General features: G+C 44.1%; 1 protein-coding gene across 2 annotated transcripts in view; it reads left to right on the forward strand.

Annotated features, from left to right (window-relative positions):
• Window positions 1-22,479, forward strand: part of WNT6 (Wnt family member 6) — a 584,989-nt gene that overhangs the window by 31,550 nt on the left and 530,960 nt on the right. The window lies entirely within an intron of this gene.

The following is a 22,479-nucleotide window of genomic DNA, read 5'->3' on the forward strand; positions in this document are numbered from 1 at the left end:
CCTATGGAAATGATCTGCTCATTGGTAAGTACCAAATGAACACACCACACACCCCAACTCCACAATCATGCAACTTACAACTCTGGGAATGCACACGTTACAAACTCACACACAACATGCCAAACAACTTGCCCACCCACCAGACACAACAGCACAACTTACTGTGGCAACCTGGGCTGGCCATGCACATGAGCACCTCAGCCACACAATAGCAGAATGTGGGGAGAGGTGGAAACCAGGCATGTGCGAAGGAGGCACGTGACCCGTGAATGAGAAGGTACACAATGCCAAGAGTGGCGTGGATGTGCTGGACAGACTGCAGTATGCAGACCACAGACATATCCATGTTGACATACACTGCTGCTGTTTGGAGTGTAGTGGACAGTGGACCCAATCATGTCACCCCAGCCAGTGGGGAAGACCGTGGAAATCTGGCTTGTTACGTCCCCCCCATAAGCGTGAGCGGAGTGTGCTGGCCCGACGTATACCAGGCTAGCGTAGGGATGTGATTTAAAAGCATGTAGCTCTGGGTGTGATTCTCTTCCGGAATGCCCAACATATCTGCCAGGGCGGCGCCTCTCACCCTGCCATGATGCCGACGCTGTCGCCGTGAGCGGTGTTGCCTGCGACCCTGTGCGCCTGCTGCACCCCGAGCCGCTGGTCCCCGAACCCATCTTGCCCACCCCTGCGCACCCAGGCCTCACTGCTCACCTGCCGACACCGGCGTGTCTCCAAGAGGGCCCACCACGTGCCGGTGCAAGCTCCAAGGCCGAGGCCCGCGACCTTGGCAGCCTCCTCCGACCATCACGGCCTCCGCGACATAGGACCTCAGTACTCTAGTCTCGTTGACGTACTCCACCGCTGCCTCCGGCCTACACCACGGTCAAGTAGGTCACACATTTGGAGCGGAGTCTTGATATCCTGATGGCCGAGTTCATATGTTCATGGGACGTTTGATATCACTGTACTCCCTTCGATGTGGTACCACCAGTTCTGTGTATAGTATTCCAATCACACGTGTCTGTGATCCCTCACTGGCTACTGCCTTCATCCCACACTGCGGTCGAGTAGGTCACACATTTGGAACTGAGTCTTAATTTCTCAATGGCAGAGTTCATATCATTGCACGCAAGGAGAGGTGTAAGAGGAAGATGCGTTTGAGTCCGGAGGAAAAAAGGAACACTGCCAACAACTGCTCTGGTGTTACTAACTCTGTGCATCGCGAGCTAACGACACGTGGCTGCGGGCCCCTGCTGACCGCTACCTCTGGCCTACACTCTGCGGTCGAGTAGGTCTTGGGACTCAGTCTTGATTTATTTATGGCAGACTTCATATCATTCTACAGGCCTCATCGCAGACTGCATCCCGTTTCAGCTCCGGTGCCACCAAGTCTATACCCTGACATGCATGGACACTTTCTGGTTGAACTTGGGTGGTGAATGAGTCTATGGACTGGGGGTTGTCTTCATCATCATGTAGATAATACTGACCTGGTGGTAAAAACGAGGCTGTAGCATTCCACTCCTCCATTTGCCGCTTCCTGCTGGCTACTACCCTCTGCATCATGCCCTGGAGGACACCTTCCACTGACCCCCACAACCGTCCACTACATTCACCTTGGACCTCGACGAGGACCCGTTCAGCTCCCGTGGCCCTACCTCAGTGCACCGCAAGTCACCGTCCCATGGCGTTGTGCCTGTGCCGGCCGCAGTGCGTCCAGGGTCACTAACTCTGTGCTGCTCAAGTCATGGAGCCTGTCTGATGAAATATGGGATGGCCTCTGGCTCGATGGACTGGGGGTCATCAACGCCATGTGTCTCTGGCCCTGCGCTGTCCTCTGCCTCCGGCCTCAACTGCGGTCACATGGGCTCACACATCAAATCGAGTCCTGACCTGCCCGGACGTCGCATCACAGCAGGATGCACACGCCACCACCACCAGGACCAACTCCAAACAACAGGTGCCAGAGTGTCTTACTGCCAGACTATCAGAGTTGCTCACACCTGTCGTGGGTGCCATCATCACCTTGATACCCTGCTCAGCTCTTCAGGTGCCACTAACTCAGTGCACCACAACTCATGGTCCATTTCGGATTGAGTTCTGTGCTGTGGACAGCTCACGCAGCAATGTCACCTCAGGCAGTGTGGAAGACCTGGGACGATGATGAGGAAGATGAAGCAGGTGTAACACACCCCACTGCAGCTGCAGCAGGAATATCCCGAAAGGACACAATGCTAGATAATTTGTTCACATGCGCACGCTCAGCTCTGGTGCCCCAACCTCAGTACACTGCGACTCACAGACCCTTCTGATTGCATATTGGATGACCTCTGTACTTGCTCAGGGTACCACCATGATGCTTCGCAGTTGTTTCTATTATGCTGCTGTTTTCTGTTTTCGCTTAAATTGTGATCACTGTTCAAGTTGTTGCCAGCACCAACCACTCCATGAGGTCTGGCTTACATTCACCCCACACACATCCAGCACATGCGTCACTGTACATGTGACCCTGACAATAAAGGTGTTGGGTGCATGTGCTCGTAGCCAGATCCACTAACTATCTGAGTGTGTCCATGTGGTCAGAATGTATGCATGAGGGCCCCAGGCTCTACAACATTACATTGTGCTGTGTACAGCGGACGAAAACTTGTCACTGCAGGCAGAGGTTAAGACCTTGGACAAGTAGATTTGTCGTCCCCCAATCAGTAGGTAAGAGGAGTGGACTGGGCCGGCATACGCAAGTCCAGCGTGGGGGTGTGAATGATTATCCCGGGGCTCAGGGCGTGATTCAGTACTGGTAAAGTGCAAATGCATGTGTCTCGGTCGCAGTATGGGTCTTTGTTGGGGAATGTAAGTGGTCTCTGATGGGACTTAGACACCCACGTATGGGATCAAGTTCGGGTTCCATGAGGTCCAACCCCACCCGCACCTGTTCGGCCACTTTCTTCTGACAGTCTGACACCTGGCCTTGGAATGCGATGTGTGCTTCGGTGGAGTGCTGGGAGCCAGCCGTGGTGGTGGGTGCTTTGTGGTCTGTGCAGGGGGTGGGGTCTCCTCGATGCAGCTGGGCTGCCCTGCTTCTGGAGGTGGATTGCCTAAGATGTCCATGAACTGTTGTAGGGCATCGGTGTCGAGGGTGTGGAGGTCCTCTTTAGCATCACAGATGAGTTGTGTGGTCTGCTCTGCTTGAGGTGTTGTTTGTCCCTCAGCAATGTGTAGGGGAGATGCATTTTGACATTGTGTTGACATGTGCGTTAACGCACTGTTCACGTTTACATACGTACTGCATGACAATATACATTGTGACTGTTTGGGAGGAGCGGACTATGTGATGCGGGACACGTGGACATTTGGACTACGTCACACATGTGGGGTTGTACAAGTACATTTTCATCTCACAGTTTCCTGCTATGTCAGGTGTTATTGGCCAGTTTCAATGCACAAGCGGACCCAGTTGTGTCCTCTGTTCTGCAGTGTATGTGTTGCACTTTGTGCCACACTGTCGTCAATGTTGATGTGCTGTTATTGCTATGTGTGTGTTCTAGCTTTGTGGGGGATTCGCCCCTGCAGCAGTGATTTTGCTGCCCCTTATCCTTCTGAGGCGGCGTGCCTTTGACTTTTGTGCTTTTACATTGCTGAGATATTGGCGACTCAGGTCATTTGTGCTCTTGGACGGATTTTGTTCTCTTGTGCATTGTTTGTCTGCAGATGTATTGTTGACGCCAGGGGTTGTTTGTGCACGTGGATGTGTCAGAGTGTGACATGCTCCTTTCCGGATGTGGTCCACACTCAGCCACCTCAGTTTCATGGCGTGCACCATGTCATGATGATTGTACTGCAGCCATGCTAATCGTCATGTAGTGTCACTTGCATTGTCAGTGTGGCTCACAAATACGCATCTTTGCTGTGTTTCGCACAAGTGCATGTGTTGGTTGTGAGATTGGTGATGTGTTGGTTGGGAACCCTTTGGGCACATGGTGGACGGGGGCCTACTTGGTGTTTCTATGTGTGCTGCAGCGTACCACGGGAATCAGGGACATGATCCAGGGTCATTGTGGGTGTGCAGTGTGCTACACATGATCATGCATGTGTGCCACTGTGTCCATCTCCCCCCGTGCCCCCAGTCTCTGGTCGTTACTCACCCTGTTGATGTTGTGTCAGGTCATATAGACCTGTGTCCGGACTCCCAACTCCTTGCACCATCTCCCCACTGATGACTGTGGCCTCCATTTCCTCCAACTCCTCCTGTAGCGCAGAACTCCCACCTCCAGTCACGGTGGCTGCCTTCCTGTTGGCAGCGGGTTTCTGCTTGGTTTGACTTCTCACATCGTGCCAGCGCCTCTTGACCTCCTCCAATGACCTCCTCGGCAGTCCGACTACATTCCCGTTGTTCACGATGGACTGGCATGTTTTAGTTTGTGTTGACAATGACACAGTGGAGGTGACGAACAGTTGTTGTTAGTGTTCAATCTCCTCTGTGATGACTATTCGGTTTTCCTGCTGACTGAACCCCCCCTTCCTCTTCCTCTTCTCCTTGGCCTTTCCCGACCCCGGGGTTCCTTGCTGGTTGTCTGTGGGGCTTGTGGGGTTCGCGTTGGCCTCTGCACTCGGTCCAGGTGCAGCCATGGTGCTAAGCGGTTGCTTTTTTTCTAAAAAAAATGTTCTCTGCTTTTCTGGTGCATTTTCCCACATGACACATGGGAATTGCAGGCCTGTCGCTGGTTATCGCAGATTTTTGTGTCGCGGTTTGGGACTTCGCTACTATTTTCATGAGATCATTTGACGCGTTATCATGAGACTATCGCATGGTACCGCCGTGTTGAGAATACCACGTTAACACAGCATTATTTAACCGCGATGGACTGCGATGTGAAGAGTTGCGTTAAGCTAATTTTGGAGTAATTATCAAACGTTATTAAGAATTTCCCCCTCAGATTTGAGCACATTTCGGAATCAGAAGTGGTGGGATTAGTGCTGGGGATTAGTGATCCAGAGCTTTGGACCCTGCAGTCCCAGGGATCGTACTCCAGGTTTACGATGGTTGGAGGGGAGAAGTGAAAACAAGAAATTGTGTAAGTTTAATTTAGCATGATACTTGCTGAAGAGGGAGGAATTTCCGAAGAATGGATCCTTGCAGCTTGACCAAATTGATCTAAGTTAATTTGCCAGGCGCATGGAAGGTTTGAGTCAAAGTTGATTTCCACATTGGTAGCTTTGTGAGGGTTTACTGACAGAATATCGACACTTAAAATATCCCCATACCATAATATTGCCTTACAAATATTGATGAAAAAAAGATATCGACATCCTATATTTATAATGGTAAGTACCAAAATATCGGAAAAAGATATCGATGTCATTAATATAGATGTACAAAATCTTGTTTTTTATATAATATAAAAGAAAATAATCATTATTCAATATATTAAATAATAACATTCATATAAACATAAATTAGATTTAATATACATTTAAAAAAATATTAAAAATAAACATAATTAAAAAAGTTAAACATGCATACATAATAATATAATAATTCATATATATATATATATATATATATATATATATATATATACACATTTGTCACAAAGCTTCTTCTGGAATACTGGGACCCCAAGGAAGGTGGCGTACACTCCGGCGGAGCATGCCGGTAATTAATATCCAACCAAGGCAAAAGTTCGTATTGTACGCTCTCAGGAAGAACCAGGCAACAAACCAGTATGGTGATCCAAATTTAATACTACACAACGCGTTTCGGCGACAGCCTTGCGGTTTTCTTTAGCAGCCCGCCTCTTTGCACCTCATTATTGTGCTCGTGCCAATGCGTTTCAGGGCCACAGCCCCTTCTTCATGGGCTCAAACAGAATCCTTGAAACACTCGCTGCACTCTATCCTGTTGCTTTTATTTCCGGCATTTTCACATCAATTATTCAGCCCCTAGTGGGCATTTGCATAGTGCAACTTCTTTTGAACAGTATGATGGGACACAAAGTCTCGCAGCGATATCAATTCAACTTATAGTAAGTTCAAGTGTTCTCTTTGTCATTAAATTATTCATTATTACCTTCGTAGGCTGTGGTGCAAAGAAGCAGATTCAATCTGCTTGGGTGAAGTACTGATCCACAACTGAAAAGTTCAGCCAGGCAGCCTCGCGGCTGGTCTATTTACTTTTCTTTTCCAGTAGCGATGGTGCAGCTCCCCATGGCTGGACCGCCGTGTTGAAATTTTGAAACCAATGTGCCCTTGCGCATAGGAGCGCACTCGACTTCTCCCAACCTTGTGGTTTTCTTTAGCAGCCCGCCTCTTTGCACCTCATTATTGTGCTCGTGCCAACGCGTTTCAGGGCAGCAGCCCCTTCTTCATGGGCTCAAAAAGAATCCTTGAAACAGTTGCTGCACTGTATCCGGTTGCTTTTATTTCCGGCATTTTCACATCAATTATTCAGCCCCTAGAGGGCATTTGCATAGTGCAACTTCTTTTGAACAGTACAATGGGACACGAAGTCTCGCAGCGATATCAATTCAACTTATAGTAAGTTCAAGTGTTCTCCCTGTTAAGGTTCCACCAATGACGACCTTCAACCTAAACTGCATTACCAACAATCTTAATAACTTTGACTGGCTCACTGAATTTACTGTCACCCTTCTTTGAATGAACAGCAGTTTTGATTTTAATAGAATCACCCACTTCAAGCGGGGCCACTTTAACACCCCTTTTTGAGTCAAACCACTGTTTCTGTTTCATTTGTGTATTAGACATGTTTTCACTTGCCAAGGACATTAACTGTGCAACATCAGACTCAAACCTGACCCATTTGCTCATCCATGTAGGCCTGAAACTAGAGTTGGGCTTGCGGCCCCTCAGAAGTTCGAAAGGAGATATCTTAGTCGAAGAATGAGGAGTAGTTCTATAGAACCAAACCATGGCATCTAGAGATTTGCAAATATCATGACCCCCTGCTCTGGCCCAGTTAATACATTCTCCCACAACCTGATTCATCCTTTCAACTAATCCGTTGGTTTGAGGGTGGTAAAATGAACTTTTTAGATGTTTCACACCAGACTCAAGAAGGAAAGATTCAAATTATGTGCTGATTAACTGTTTACCATTGTCTGAGACTAAAGCCTCAGGAAATCCTTCTCTAAGCCACACATTTTCAAGAAATTCCCCAACCGTCTTGGTAATGGCCTCTCTGACCATTTTGATCTCAGGCCATCTTGAAGTATAATCCATGAAGACCAAAATGAACCGGCATCCACCTGGCAGAACTTCATATGGTCCCATTACATCAATACCTAGTTTCAACCATGGACCTTTAGGGTACTCAATAGACATTTACGGAGGCACTGACACTTTCAAACTCTTGTCTGCAGAACTACAAATACAACAATTGGAAACAACTAAATCAATATCAGCATCCATCCCTGGCCACCAATATGTGTCCTTGATGCGCCGCTTGGTGAGGGTAGAACCAAGATGACCCTCATGGGCTCTTTCAATGATAGTTTTACAAAAGATACGAGGAGGCAAAAACATGTCTGCCCTGAGCAGCAAACCATCTTCAATTGAAAGCTCACGCTCAACCTTCCAGAACGGTTGGAGGGAGACAGGAAGAACCTTTTCCCTGGGCCACCCTTTTTTGACAAATGCACTAACTTCTCGCAATACACAATCAGATTCAACAGCATGCACCCAATCACTTTCCAAATCTAAATTCTATTCAGGCAAATCCATAGCAGCAACAAAACAGTCATCACAGTCCTCATTAGCAAACTCATTCAAGCTCACATCATCTTGTTAACTCGACATGATAGGGAAACGGTATAAAAAATCCGCCCACCCATTCTTCCCACCAGAGATATGCTTGACTTCAAATTGATATTGAAGGAGCCTTGTTACCATACGCATAATTCTTGACGAACAACACTTACTCACACATCCACCCAAAATGTCAACTAGAGGTTTATGGTCAGTCAAAAGTAGGAACCTTTTACCCCAGATAAAAGGCCGAAATTTATCAATAGCCCAGGCACAGGCTAATAGCTCTTTTTCGATGACTGAGTATCGGAGCTCTGGAGTTCTCAACACCCTTGATGCAAAGCTCACAGTGTTTTCAAAATTATTCTCCAACTGTGTTAAAGTCACACCAATACCTACTTGGCTTGCATCAACGGTGACGCAACAAGGTAGACTTGGGTCAAAAGGTTTCAAATCCAAGGATTCAAATCCAGGCTAATCCATTGTGCTATGCACGCGTTGGTTCGGATCCCATCCTCGTCGCCAATATTTTGTAGTAACCAACTCAACACAAAGTAGAGAATTATGGGTATTTATTGGCTACATCGGTAGCAGAGATAGGAAGATCATCTCTGCTAACAGCATCATCAGGAATGCTCCAGCTTAACACAGTTGCTAGGAGACCCCACATTCTAGAGCACAATAATCTTACAAGATTAAAGGTGAAGTACCAATTAATATGAACAGTGTAAGCATACAAAATACAACATAATGCCATATAGAGAACTGTGAGTTGAGGATTCTGATGGACCCAGTTTACTCAGAGAACTGTGAGGTGAGGATTCCGTGTAACCCAAGTAGTACAGAAAACCATGAGATGAGGATTCACAGTAACTGATACAGCCAAAATAACTAGGAGAGGAGGATTGTGAGGGATGCATGCACACAGAGCTCCTCAAGGTGAGGATTGTGAGGGTAGCATGCCCCATAGAGATCCACAAGGTGAGGATTGTGAGGGATGCATGCCCCATAGAGATCCTCAATGTGAGGATTGTGAGGGATGCATGCCTCACAGAGATCAACAATGTGAGGATTCTGAGGGAACCATGGCACACTGAGAACCAAGAGGTGAAGATTCTGAGGGATCCATGAAGCACAGAGACAATCAAGGTGAGGATTGTGAGGGATACAAAACCCATATAGATACACAAGGTGAGGATTCTGAGGGATCCATGCCACACAGAGCACCATGGTGAGGATTCTGAGGGATCCATGCCACACAGAAAACTGTGGGATGAGGACTCCGAGGGACCCTTCCGCACCTGCATACTATGACCATGTAAGAATACACTGATCAACTTAAAGCAGCATCATAAACCCTGAAGCAATATCTCAGGATAGGAAGTAGAATGTCATGACAAATGGTTTACCAAGCTGCAGAGAGGTGGATTGAATCGAGGCTGCATAAAGGTTTTTGTCGGGTGCAGGGATGAGCTCTTCTCTGATATTAAGTCCATTTCTGTCAATGGTTGGCAACCTGATTGGAGGTTGGGGAATTGTTGTGTTTGTTCAGATGTGTTATCTTTTAGGTGATCTGTTGCTACTCTTTTCAAAATTTTGGTAGAGTATGGTAAGCTAGAAATGGAATATTAGGGGGATAAAAGGGGTAAATGTTCACTGTTATAATGATGTTGTTCACCAAAAAGTTATTGAGTCTCAGGAAAAATAGAGAGTTGAATATGATGGAAGACAACATGCTAAATGTGTTATGGTCTGTGTGAGATGTGGTGTGCATTTAAAACAGGTATAATAAGGAAAGAGGAAAATCTCCTTAAGTGACAGTGGATAAGGCTTGTGGCAACGCAGATAAAGTTCAAGGTAGACATTGGTAGAATGTTGAGAGAGTTTTAAGAGTGCCATCTGAAGAGAGTGCCCATTCCACAAGGAGAGATTTAGTGAGTGACTCTTCTGGTGTTGAAAAAGCTCTTTGCAGATCTTCTCATGTTACGTGTCTACCTTGGAAATTAAGATGATTTCTTGGCTTCTTTCATTGCCCTGTCCAGTTGTAGCTTTAACCTTTTATACATTCCACAGTTTTTCAGGGGTTGATTTTTAAAATGTTCTTATGGTGTTATAGTTAGGTTTCCTTAATTATTCCTCTAATCCTTTTTGTTTAGTTAGTTGTAAGAAAAAAGGGCAAATGTTATAAATTTATGACATGAGGAATGTTTCCACCCCAGTATACCCTCTATGTCCTTCGAAATAAATGCTTATCCACTAAGGCTTAATGGAGCCTTCATTGGGCCAACAACACAACTCACAGCTTGAGGGTCTGCAGCGGGGTTCAATAGGAATGATGAGATTATTGAATGTTTCTGTTGACATGGGACTCCAATGATTAAGAACAAGGATCAGAGAGTCCCCATCAGGTGACAAGGTGATGAAGACTTGTCTAAAAGGAAGTTGCAGGACAAGGATCCACAGATATTCACAACGCTTTCTTTTTGAAGGTTACTCTCATTATCCCCACGTCAGGATCTGGGTGAAGCTGCAGGTTGTGTAAAGCTGGAGATTGACTGGAGGCCACTCTCATTATACCCTCCTGAGGCTCAGGGTGAAGCTGGAGATTAGTGAGGTGAAGCTGGAGATTGATTGGAGGTCACTCTCCTTATCCCTTCCTCAGGGTCTGCGGTGAAGCTAGAGATTGGTGGGAGGCCACTGTAATTATCCCCACCTCAGGTTCTGATTGAAGCTGGAGATTAATGAGGTGAAGCTGGAGATTGATTGGAGGCCACTCTCCTTATCCCCTCCTAAGGGTCTAGGTGAAGATATAAATGGATGAGGTGAAGCTGAAGACTGATGAGGTGAAGCTGGAGATTGATTGGAGGTTACTCTCATTATCTCCTCAGGTTCTGGTTGAAGCTGGAGATTGATGAGTTGAAGCTGACGATTAATCGGAGGAAACTCTCATTATTCCCTCCTCAGGGTCAGGGTGAAGCTGGAGATTGATGGTGATACTGAGGTGAGGTAGAGTGAGAGGTTGAGCAAGGAGAAAATTAGTGGTCCTTCTTGGTATTGAGGGCCTGAGATTTGCAATTTTTGTTTAAAAAAGTAAAGCAGGTATTTTTAATGCTGGGTGGAGTTTCTCAAGCTAGGCTTATATTTTATGAGGTGCATATATGGAATGTCCTAGTCTCACAACTAGTGCAAAGCTTGCGTGTGTGCGTAGGTGTGTGTCAGAATGTGTGCAGAGTGTGTGGAGGAGTGTGAAATAGTTACTGCTCATGGGACACATGCTTAAAGGAATGTGACAGTCACAACTCATGTGGTACATGTGTATAAGAATGTGTCTGAACCAGAATGTGTCAGAGCCAGAACTCATCACAGTTAAGAGACAGATTTGTTTTGAAACTGCTGAAGTCAAAAGTGAAGTATCATGTAACTAAGAAAGTGCTGCACAGAAGCTCAGGGATATGTGTATGTAGACATGTTTTAGAGTCACAGTTCATGTAACACATACAGGTAAAAACAAATGTACCACAGTCACAGATCCGGGACATTTGAGAGTTACACTGTCATGGGCAAGTCTTATAGAAACACTTGTTAGGCTATGGTACAGGCAAAACTAATGGAACATGAGTGTAAGAATGTGTCACATATCAGACCTTGTATGTCGGTAACATGCTTGTCAGAACATGCCAAGTTTACAGCTCGGGACAAACACGTGTAGGAATGAATGAGTGACAGGTGGGGGTTCATGCATGTAGGAGTGCAAGGACCACAGCTACTGAGGTACATAGAATTGAAATAAAATGACCGCTTAGGGACACATTTGAGTGCAGGATTCATGGGGTGCATGTGTACCTGGTCCATATTACAAGTATTGGATTTTTCTACAGTTACCAGTATCAGTTATTTGAAGCATATGTGGAATTATGCAGGACTCACTCTGTGTGGGATTCTTGTGTGGCAATGTGCTGGAGTCATCGTTCAGTAACACATTTATAAGGCTTTGGCAGTATCAGCTCATGTGGGAGACTTGTGTCTCTAGGAATGTGCAAGAGTCTCAACCCAGGGACACGTGTCCAGCTACGTGTTGGAGTCGTAGCAAATGTATTTTGTTTAGGGGTGTGCAATGTATGTATAATATAATTTTTGTATTTACATAAAATTCAGAAAAATTAATTATGTGAAATTACGTGAAGTACAAAACCACCATCTACTACTATGTATAAGTCTGGAATGAGTGCTCACATCCATATTGGAGGCAAGGACGCGTTTGCGCTAAATAAATAGTACAAGAATCGTTAGTGTTGGGAACAACAACTTCTTCAGTGGCGGCTGCTCACATTGCTTAGTGGTGTGGTTGGGGGAGGAAAATATAATTAAAATCATTACAATTCGACTTAACTGCCTTTCTGACAGTCACCGCCTTGCTCCTCTCTTCCCGATCCTTACCTCCGACGGCACAGTGTGCAGGCTTCCAGATTCCAATCTAGGCACTTCTCTCATGCTGGGAATACTCTTCCCACCATGAGAGAAGTAGTGGAATTTGTCTGAGCGGCCTGGTTTGCCACTCAGACATTGCCTGGGAGCCTGTGGCATTTATCCAACCCAGCTGTGCAACTCAGCTGGGTTGGAGAAACCTAAGTATGCATGTCTATATGGCTGGCCTCGTCAGCAGTGAGGCAGGCATTATCATTTTATTTTTCATATTTTAGCAGGGGGACGATGCTTCTCCGCCATTACAGAGGAGTTGCTCCTGAACTTCTCGCATTCTGGATGAGCTCACTCCCTAAAATTTTGCCACAAATGTGTCATAATTATGCCACAAGGTTTAATAGCACCACTTTGTGAATTTCATGTAAGAAGTGCAATGCAAAAATCAATAAGTTACATGAGGTTACGCTGGCATATGAAAATCGCACCCAGATCTAGCCAAAACGTGCTGCAATCAGTTTAATAATGAACTATAATCATAACCCATGGGACATGTGTGAGGGGTAGGATGTTAGAGTGTCAGCTAACGGGCGCGAGCATACAGGAATATGCTAGAGTCACTAGTTCTGGGAACTGTATCCATTGGAATGTGCTGGAGGCAGAGACGTGTGAAACTGTAAGAATAATTGAGTGACAGCTGGGGGTATGTGCATGCAGGAGAGCACGGACCAAATAAAATCACAGCTTTGCGACACATTTGAGGGCAGGATTCATGGGGAGCATGTGTACCTGATCCAGAACATATGTATGGGATTTTTCTACATTTGCAAGTTACAGTAATGTGAGACATATGTAGAACTGTGCAGGAGTCACTAGTCATGGGATTCTTGTGTAGCCCGCCTGTAAGAACGCGGCAGAGTCACAGCTCTTGGAACATGTGCAAGAACCTGACAGACCGTGCTGTCCGAATGCACCAGAATCACAGCCCTTGGGACATGTTCAAGAGCCTTTAACTGGTGAAGTTAGGATTAAAAGGTGGGCCGCCAAATTTGAAAATAAGCAATTTACTCACTTGACCATACCTCCTCCCCCTAATGCCTGGCTCAACTCCATTAAGACTTATGGAGTTATTCCTCTTTGTTTAGCTCAAAGAGTTGACTGCTTTCTATCCGAGCAATCGTCATAAATTGGAATTGCGTTAAACTTCCAGTAAATGACATGCCACCTAAAAATGTATTAAGGGCCCGATTCCTATGCAGTTTGGAATCATTCCGACCGACTCGAATCGGGAGAGTCCAACGGACCGATTATGATGCATCCGGATACAATTCGGTCGGACTCCCATTGACTTCAAGGGGGGCCTATGTTCCGACTGAATGCATAGGCTCCCATTGAAGAAAGAGGTGGCTGGGGTAAATCGGGCACCCTGTGTTGGGCACCCCCTGGTGCCTGCCACATTGTGCATGGCTGGTAAGGGGGGAACCTATGGTTACAGGGGGGCCCGCTACAGGCCCCTAAAGTCTGATTCCGACTGCCTATTCGAGTCGGACATCATAATTCGGAAAGGCTGTCCGAATCTGGCATCGGAAATTGTCATTCGGAAATGCGGCCCGTAGAGACGTACAAGTCTGCTCTGTATGGCTCTGTCATTATGAATGCCGTCCGGGTCGGATTGGGATATTCCTAATGCCTAACTCGCATTGTAATCGGTCGGTCGGAAAGACACGTTCCCGATCCGATTTGGACAGAGCAGATGTCTTTAGGAGGCCTTCCAAACCGCATCAGAATTGGCCCCAAAGTTTTTATGTATCACCGACGGGGTAGGTAGGTTATAACGCCCTGCATAAAGGTGTGGCTCTCGGACACTATGTACTCACTGATGTGATATATTAATTAAACGCAAAAAGGGTTTTACCGGAGAACCCACACATATTGTGAAATATATATCAACAATTGGCCAACGTAATATAATAGCAAATCTTATAGTTGGAATACAAAGAGTCCTTTTATTTGAAAATATTATTACATTTCTATTATCTGTTTTCTAGTATGTCCAAATAAAAGGAATCTTTCTATTCCGATTTCAAGTCTTGATATTATATTATGTCATCCAATATTTGACTCTTTTATTCAGCATCATATAGATTTAGTTATATGATAGCGCTACCTATTTGCTGATATTGAAGATCGGGCCAACCAGTACATTGCACAGATTTTATTGTCATGTATTTATTTCTGAGTTTGAAAGATCTTTGTTCCATTACTGCCTGCCAGAGTCCACCACACAACAGAGCCTGCATACATGAGTGTGACAGCGTTCAAATGCAATGTAGGTCCTGCTGCATTTAACCTCTTGAGTGCCCCGCCCTTTCCACGCCCTGTGCCGGGCGTTTCATTAGCGGGCGGGGTTCATGACGAGATAGTCTCGTCATGGGCACAGCGCAACCGCGCTCCATGACGAGACTATCTCGTCATGGGCACTGAAGGGGTTAAAGGGATAGAGAATGGATCTATTAATTTATTCTCCAATTACGAAATGTTTTATGTAAAATCAAATATATCTAAACAGAGCAACACTTTTAATTCTGAAATAGATTTAGTGTTGCTTTTAAGCATTGGTCCAGGGAGTTATTATTTTTTATTTTTATTATTCAAGAACTTTCAGGGATACACAGGGCATAGCCCGATTTCCCCTTCTTCCTGCTATGTGAGTTATCATCACACACAGCAGAGGACAATGTTGAAATGCTCAAGTGTTTGGTTGAAAAATGCTGTTTTTAAATGCTTTTGTATGCATTCACAATTGGCAGCTGTGTGATGTTGCCACAGTACTCCCTGTAGTAAAAATGCACTAAATATTTGCATAACAAAACATCCAAAACATTCTCCCTTTCCCATATAATTTTTTTTGAAGAATTCAAAGAAAAATATCGTCCTGATCTCGTGTGGAAAGTGTTACTTATGTTGATATTTAAATCCAAATATCGGTTGTTATGCTATAAAAACACTGCGAGCGAGCATTGGAATGTGGGGTGGTGATAAATAGGGAATAGGATTTGTTGGATGGCATTTGGAAACTGGGAGTCGCTCATTAGCAGCTGTGTGCCTGCACTGACAAATAAAATTCATACTGGGGAGCACATAATCTTGGTGGAGTAATTGCAGTCATCCGTTACCTTTCTAACACTGGCGACGAGGATGGGATAGGTACAGGAATTGGATACTGCATTAGATTAATTAAGGAAAGGTACGCATCCAGACCGTTTTGGCTGTATACATCAACATGAATGGTATGCAACTTTACGTTGCCATATTGGATTGGGTACGTGATGTTGTGCAATGGCACCGTCGTGCTGTTATGTGTGATGCTACATCACCATATTGAATAAGGATCGCCCTTTGGCGAAGCAAAGGCATTATCACGTTGTTACGCATGATGTCATCGACGTGTGCACCAACTGCTACTTTTAATAGGAACAACCGTTATATCCTGTTACATTGTGATGGTGATTTGAGCAGATTAGTATACTTGATGTGATGCGCACACCAGATTAGAACTGGAAAATTATGACCTTCTATTACTTCATTTCCTCAGTTTTATGAACTTTAAAACCTACAGTACTGCGGTGACTACCTTTATTATTTTCTCTCTTTATTTTGTGTGTGACTGTTGTAATCAAACACCAGTATACTGGTCATCATAATCTCAAGTATTGTACCACCTCCTGTGTTTCTGCCAGTTCCTGATGAACCCCCCAAGTGGGAAACTTGGGAAGCAGTTTTTTTGCTTATGTAGAAGTATTGGAGGTGATGATTGTAGACTGGAAAGAAAACTATCACTATTAAAACATTGTTTAGGTGGATTTGGGATAAAGGAGTACAAAACTTTACCAGTTTTGCTTGATGTTGGTGATACAGATGTCTATCAGTATGCCTCTATACAAATGCATGTAAGGTGTGGTTAGAAAACAAATGTCGTTATTTTGAGATTTGAGTTTTATTCCAGGGAACAAAAAGTTGATGAATCCATTGAAGAATATGTATTAAAGATGAGGTCGCTAGCAGTGACCTGTGACTTTGTACACATTAGCTATGAGCAAGTGTTGAGAGATCAGATTTTATTGAAAACCAACAACAATAATGCCATTTTGGTAGATTCCCATCCTCTTCCAAATTTGGTATCAACTTTAGCGGGTGCCAAGGTTTTCTCCACTTTGGATCTGGCTAATGTTTATCACAAAGTTAAACTAGGATATGAATCTAAGATGTTAACTTCACTGATTACACCAGAAGGATTATTTTGTTACTGTATGAGGCTTTTTGAGTTATCCAGTGCTGCTTCTGTTTTGCAACGACTGATGAAGAAAACACTAGAAGGAGTATCTGGGGCAATAGCTTTTCAGGATGACATCTTGGTATTTGAAGCAACATAGTAGAGCATGATGAGACTATGCATAATGTATTACGCGCATTATCAGATAAGGGTTTGACACTGAAAATGAACAAATGCTAATTTTGAAAGGATGAAGGGGAATTACTTAGACACTTAATAAGTGGGTCAGGTATTAAACCTAAACGCAGTCACATGGGAGGTATTTCGAAGGCTCCTATACCCAGCACCAAGGAGCTATTGGTCACTCTTTTAGGATTAACAGAATGTTATGCAAAGTTTATCGAAAACTACACCACCAAGGTTGAGCCATTTAGAAGTCTGTTAAAGAAAAAGGAAAAATTTGTGTAGAATGAAACTATGACCTTTGCTTGCAATGAGCTTAAATAATTTATTTTAAATGCACCACACCTTGAACCATCTGTTGCGGGTAAAGAATGTGGGATTGTGTAGGATGTAAGCAATCGTGGTCTGGGAGCAGTTCTCATGCAAAGAGAAAATGGAAAGGAGTGTATAGTCTCTAAAGCGTCAAAAACGCATCGTGAAGCAGAGAGGAATGACTCTGTGATAGATGGGGAACCTCTTGCATGTATGTGGGGTTCAGAACATTTCAAGATGTTTTTGTGGGGAACAAATGTCTTCATAAAGCCAGATCATAAACACCCGGTACATATGTTGTCTCTGGGTGGTGGATGAGTCATGACAGCTAAGTTGACCAGGTTGGCATCTAGACTGCAAGCATTCCAATATAGAGTTGAGTATGTTCCAGGCAAAAACAATAGTCCAATATTCATACTGATTGCATGTCAAGATTACCAATGACAGTGGAGAATCCTGGAAGTGAAATGGAGGAGAAACGTGAAGTGGTGTGTACAGTTACTGATGTAAATTTGATTGCCATAGAAATTCTGCTATTCAGGAATCTAAATGGTGTGATGAAATCAATTTGAATTCTAGTTTGAAGATGCTTGCTAAATGCATTGGAAGTTGATGGTCTGAGGAACGTAAGGTCCTGGAGGAATTGATGTGATTTTTTAGAGTACATGAAGAATTAGGAGTTGAGAATGGAAGACAAATTTGTGCCGCTTTTTGGACTAAGAAAGAAAATCATTGATTGTCCACATGAAGGATTTTAGGGAATATCTGGTACAAAGAGACGTGTCAGAGAACATTTCTGGTGGCCTGGCATTGATGTCATGGTTGATCATCAGCTTAGATCGTGTTGTGAGTGTACTTCTAGCGACATGTCGGCCAAGCCTCTCATTGCTGATTCAATCCCAGTGGAACCTACAGGATTGAGGAGGAAGTTGGGAATTATTGGTCCTTTTGCAGTTTTACCCAGGCATACAGCGTTCGGCATTGTTGTGGAAGATTATTTCTCAAAGTGGCCTAAGATCAAGATGGTCAAGGAAGTTATGTGAGAAGGTATTGTGGAATTTTTGGATGAATTGTTTTGCAGAGAGCGCATTCCACAAAAATTGTTTTGGATAATGGTCTGCAATGTACTGGTACCTAGACTCAAAATTATGAATGTGGCATTGTTCTTAAGAGATTCTTGGTATCTCACCTGAATCCAATGGTCAAGTTGAGAGATTCAATTGCGTAGTGAAATATGCTATTTAGTAAGCTGTGAAGGGAGGATTACATTGGAGGAAAGGATTGCAATCCATGTTATTAGCATATAGAACCATTCCTAATTCTGTGATTGAGCGGAGTCCATTTGAGTTATTGAGAGGATGCAAGCCTAGCACTAATCTTGTGCCGTGGTGGTTAAAATGCAAAAATAGTTGTGAAGTTGAGATTAGTTTTAAAAAATAAAAAAGTGTAGAATTGAGACAAACAAGGAGTTGGCATCATCAACAAGTGTGCCAGGTAATGTACAGGCCAATGCCTTGTTGCCTGCCATGGTGAATCATAATGTTACTATGAAACGTGCGAACAGTTGCAGAACACGCAAATTGCCAGCAAAATGTAATGATTACATTTTGGAATAAAATTGCATACAACAATTATGGTTTATGTTTTTATGTATTCCTTTGCTGGGGGAGGGTGGCTGGGGTAGAGATGTGTTACATATGTTGTTATTTAAATCGAAATATCAGTTGTTGTTATGTTATGAAAACACTGTGAGCGAGCATTGGAATATGGGGTGGTGATGAATAGGGAATGGTATATATTGGATGGCATTCGGAAACTAGAAGTCGCTCATTACAGATGTTCTTGCCCAGAGGAATAAAATTCATATTGAGGAGGACACGATTTCGGTGGACTTATTGCGGTCATCCATGATTTTTCTAACAGAAAGGAGTTCCTAAGTATTTGGGCATTATCCAAACAACGTTTCATCGATTTCAACTTTATTATATTTCAAAGAGTGACTCTGCGCTCCTTAATAATGTTGCCCACCTGAGAACTAAATCTTTCCGGCGCGGTATCTAGGAGTGCCCTCATGTTCCACTCTGTGCATAATCAAGCAAGCTTGAAGATGCATCTTGCTCCAGCAGAGAGACAGTCCAACAAGAGCAAGGTGGTGGGCATGGTCAATTTTACAGGTTTCACTGAGAAATGAGGAATTACTAGGGGAATAGGTATTTCTGGTTCCTATTCACACAATAATTCCCCATTTCTCCCTTCAGTTTCCACCAGAGTTTCACATGTTTTGAACAGCGGAAATCTTTGGGAGCAAACAATAAAGGACTTGGGAAGCACCACTGATTCATACTTCTGATGGCCAGCTACTGGAGCCATCCAACTAATAGGCCACTCAGAATAAGGGCCTACGTGTTGGTAACAATTTCTAATATCAATGTATTGAAGTCATTAGTTTCAAAGATGTTTACATCTCCTATAAATGTATTTTCAAAGTTATGGTCTGTTGGAACAAAGAGTAGAATAAGAAAATGAGTGTCTGCTTTTGAAACATCTTAAAACGAATGATAGGCATCTAAATGTATTTTTTTTACAATAATTTCAACATCATGTCACGTTTTGTTTATTATGTTAATAACCTGGAGGCTCATTTACAGGTTGGTGAGTGGCAACTCTACTGTAAAATGGGTAGGGCTCTTGCCCTATTAAACTCAAGGTCCAGCCGCCTCTTTTAGATGTAGACAAAGCACAGAGTTTCCACCAGTGGAAACACTTTGCCAGGTGATCCATCTACTACTGGGCTGCCAGGTTATAATATAGGTTGCCCCACCCTATTTAGGGTGAGAGACCCGGCACTAGATTTTCCTACCGTGGATCATCATTGCAATCCATCAATAGCCTTCATAAACAGGGAGAAAAATCCCTGCGCATCAAGGTCATTGACTGTTTTACACAACAGACTCTGGCAATTTTTTTGTCTAAAACAAACCTAAATGGCAAGAAGAGCAAAAATAATATTGTCCCCATCCAGAATTTTAGTGAGCCCAGAGAAGAGCTGGCAGAAGCGCCACTGCATGACATGGTCCTTCACCATGGAAGTCGAGATCAAAGCCCTTGTTGACCTGGAGTGTCTAATTGACCTTTTTGGTTTTGCGCCCTCTGGTGGTTCTTTGTAAATTAGTTGTAGTCTAATGGTTACTTGGCTGGAAGAAGCTATAATCACCAATTTATAAATTATACATCCGTTTTCACAATCCTTGTTATGGTGAATAATCCTGATGGCATATGTTTACATCATCGACGTGTCACAGGATGTATGTCAGTGGGACATGATCATGGTGGCATTAGAGAGCACTGAATGTCTCTGGGAAGTCCTGGTGTTGGTGTTGCAGTAGTTTGACAGACAGTGACTTTCAGCTGACAACAAATTATTTTGCTGCTGGTGATGATCCCAGTTGCACCCTTTCTCATTGCAAGTCTGGAGTGTGTGGGTTTGAAGTGGCGGGTTTTAGTTTTTTCCCTGGTGTATATGTGGTTGGGTTCCTTAATGATGCTTAATAAGTCCATAGTCCAGGACCTGTGACTGAGAATCTGTTAGTTTCAATGTGATTCTGGGAAGAACAAGAATGTCAGCTTGGTTCGAGCAGAATTTGCATGTTGAGTGGTAGCATGTGACATTTTATCTACAGGTAGGTGAGTGCAGTGTCATCCTTGCTTGTGTGGGTAAGACTGGAGCACATCCATGGACACTCATGTGGGGAAAGAATACTATCATCATTTCACTCCTTACTCATAGATTGCACCAGACCTTATTAAATCCTGCCTAGCTGTTGTTTTTCATTGGATGATCCTTAACCTACAGTGTAACGCAGATAAAACCAAAGGTTTGTTCTTCAGCCACAATCTCCCTACAGCCTGACTGACATTTTAGCCAGATGTGGCTCTCCCTTTTGGCCTACAATCAGGAGTTGTTAAGAACTTAGGGGTCAAGTTCGACAATCTCCTGTCCTACCAGCAACGAGTAAACTCTGTGGTGGGATCGTGTTTTGGCCGGCTCTGCATACTGAAAAAGTTTCTTCACTTCCTCCGTATCCCAGTTAGGAAAACAGTCAATCAAGCACTCATCACGTCAAGGCTGGACTATGCAAACGGCCTGTGCCTTGGTCTCCCTGATTAACAGATTCCAGGTGAAACAAAACGCAGCAGCCCGCCTACTCCTCAATCTCCCATTGAGAATGCATGTGCCTCCTCACCTCCACTCTCTGCACTGGCTGCTGATGGGGAAGTGCAATCTGTTCAAACCTCTTATACTCACTCACAAATTGCTTCATCAAACCGGCCCTGGTTATCTGGTTCTAGAATTAGATCCTATCTTCCCACTAGGAATCTGCAATCCTCAAACAGGTCTCTAGCGATGGTTCCCAAGATACTGCGTGCCAGAGAGGGTGGGTGCTCACTTTTCCTATCTGCGTCCATCAACTTGGAATAAGCTCCTGCAAGACCTTTGCTCAGTCGAAACTGTCTATATCTTCAAAACATGACTTTTTTTTCAAATTTAAGCAGCCCTACCTGTGAGCTTATCCTTCGGACACTCCCATGAATTGCTGCGTGCTTCAGAAATCTCATTTCATCATCTTCATCATCCTCACACTGGTAATTAGGGTGGTTTTCTGTACACTGTCATGGGGATAATCCTGTGGGTTTTTGTCAAACTACTTGCTGTATGACCTAAAAATGATGTATGACTTCTTCAGAAGTCCTTCGTTAGCTCAAGCAGCTAAACCAAGTGTTGACGGGTTCCCTGCCAGCATCAGACACAAGAGGTTCTTATAGAAATAGTGTAGACAAAGAAATAGACTAAAGTAACATCTCATTCAAGTATGCCACAATCTTTAAAGTAAAAAGGACAGATGATGGGTTGAATGCTGAACAATGCAAACTTTCACCCCCAGTTACAAATCTGTGTTTAATCCATCGTTTTTTTACTCACCACACCACCCCAGTTTGGACCCAGCCATATATAAATCAGTCTTGACCCTGCTCCTCATGGGAACAGTCCAGCTTGAACTGTCACGCCAGGTCCTCCATTGACCGGAAACAAGCATCCTGTTAATTTGGCTTTTGTCAACCCAAGTGGGAAGGGTATGCCAAGACGTGGGTCCCGTGCTCACTGTGGCACTAGATTTAAGCTAGTTTGGCTGATGAGTGGTGATTCCCTGAAACCAAATCCCTGGATGCTTGTTTCTGGCCCAGCGAGGACCTGGCCTGGCAGTTCGGGCTGGACTGTTCCCACGAGGCACAGAGTCAAGACTGATTTGCATTTGGCTGGGATCAAACAGGGGTCGGGTGGCGTGGTGAATAAAATGATGATGGATCAAACCCAGATCTGTGACTCGGGGTAAATGTTTGATTTGTTCAGCATTCTATCCATTATTTGTTCTTTTTGCTGCCATCTTTAAATTGTCATCTAAAATAGATTCCAGAGTTTTAACTTGGTCATGTGACAAACGCGATAACACATACAGACTGTGATATATTTG

The sequence above is a fragment of the Triturus cristatus genome, chromosome 3_2 (assembly GCF_964204655.1).
Source record: "Triturus cristatus chromosome 3_2, aTriCri1.1, whole genome shotgun sequence".
Taxonomy (NCBI): Eukaryota; Metazoa; Chordata; class Amphibia; order Caudata; family Salamandridae; genus Triturus; species Triturus cristatus.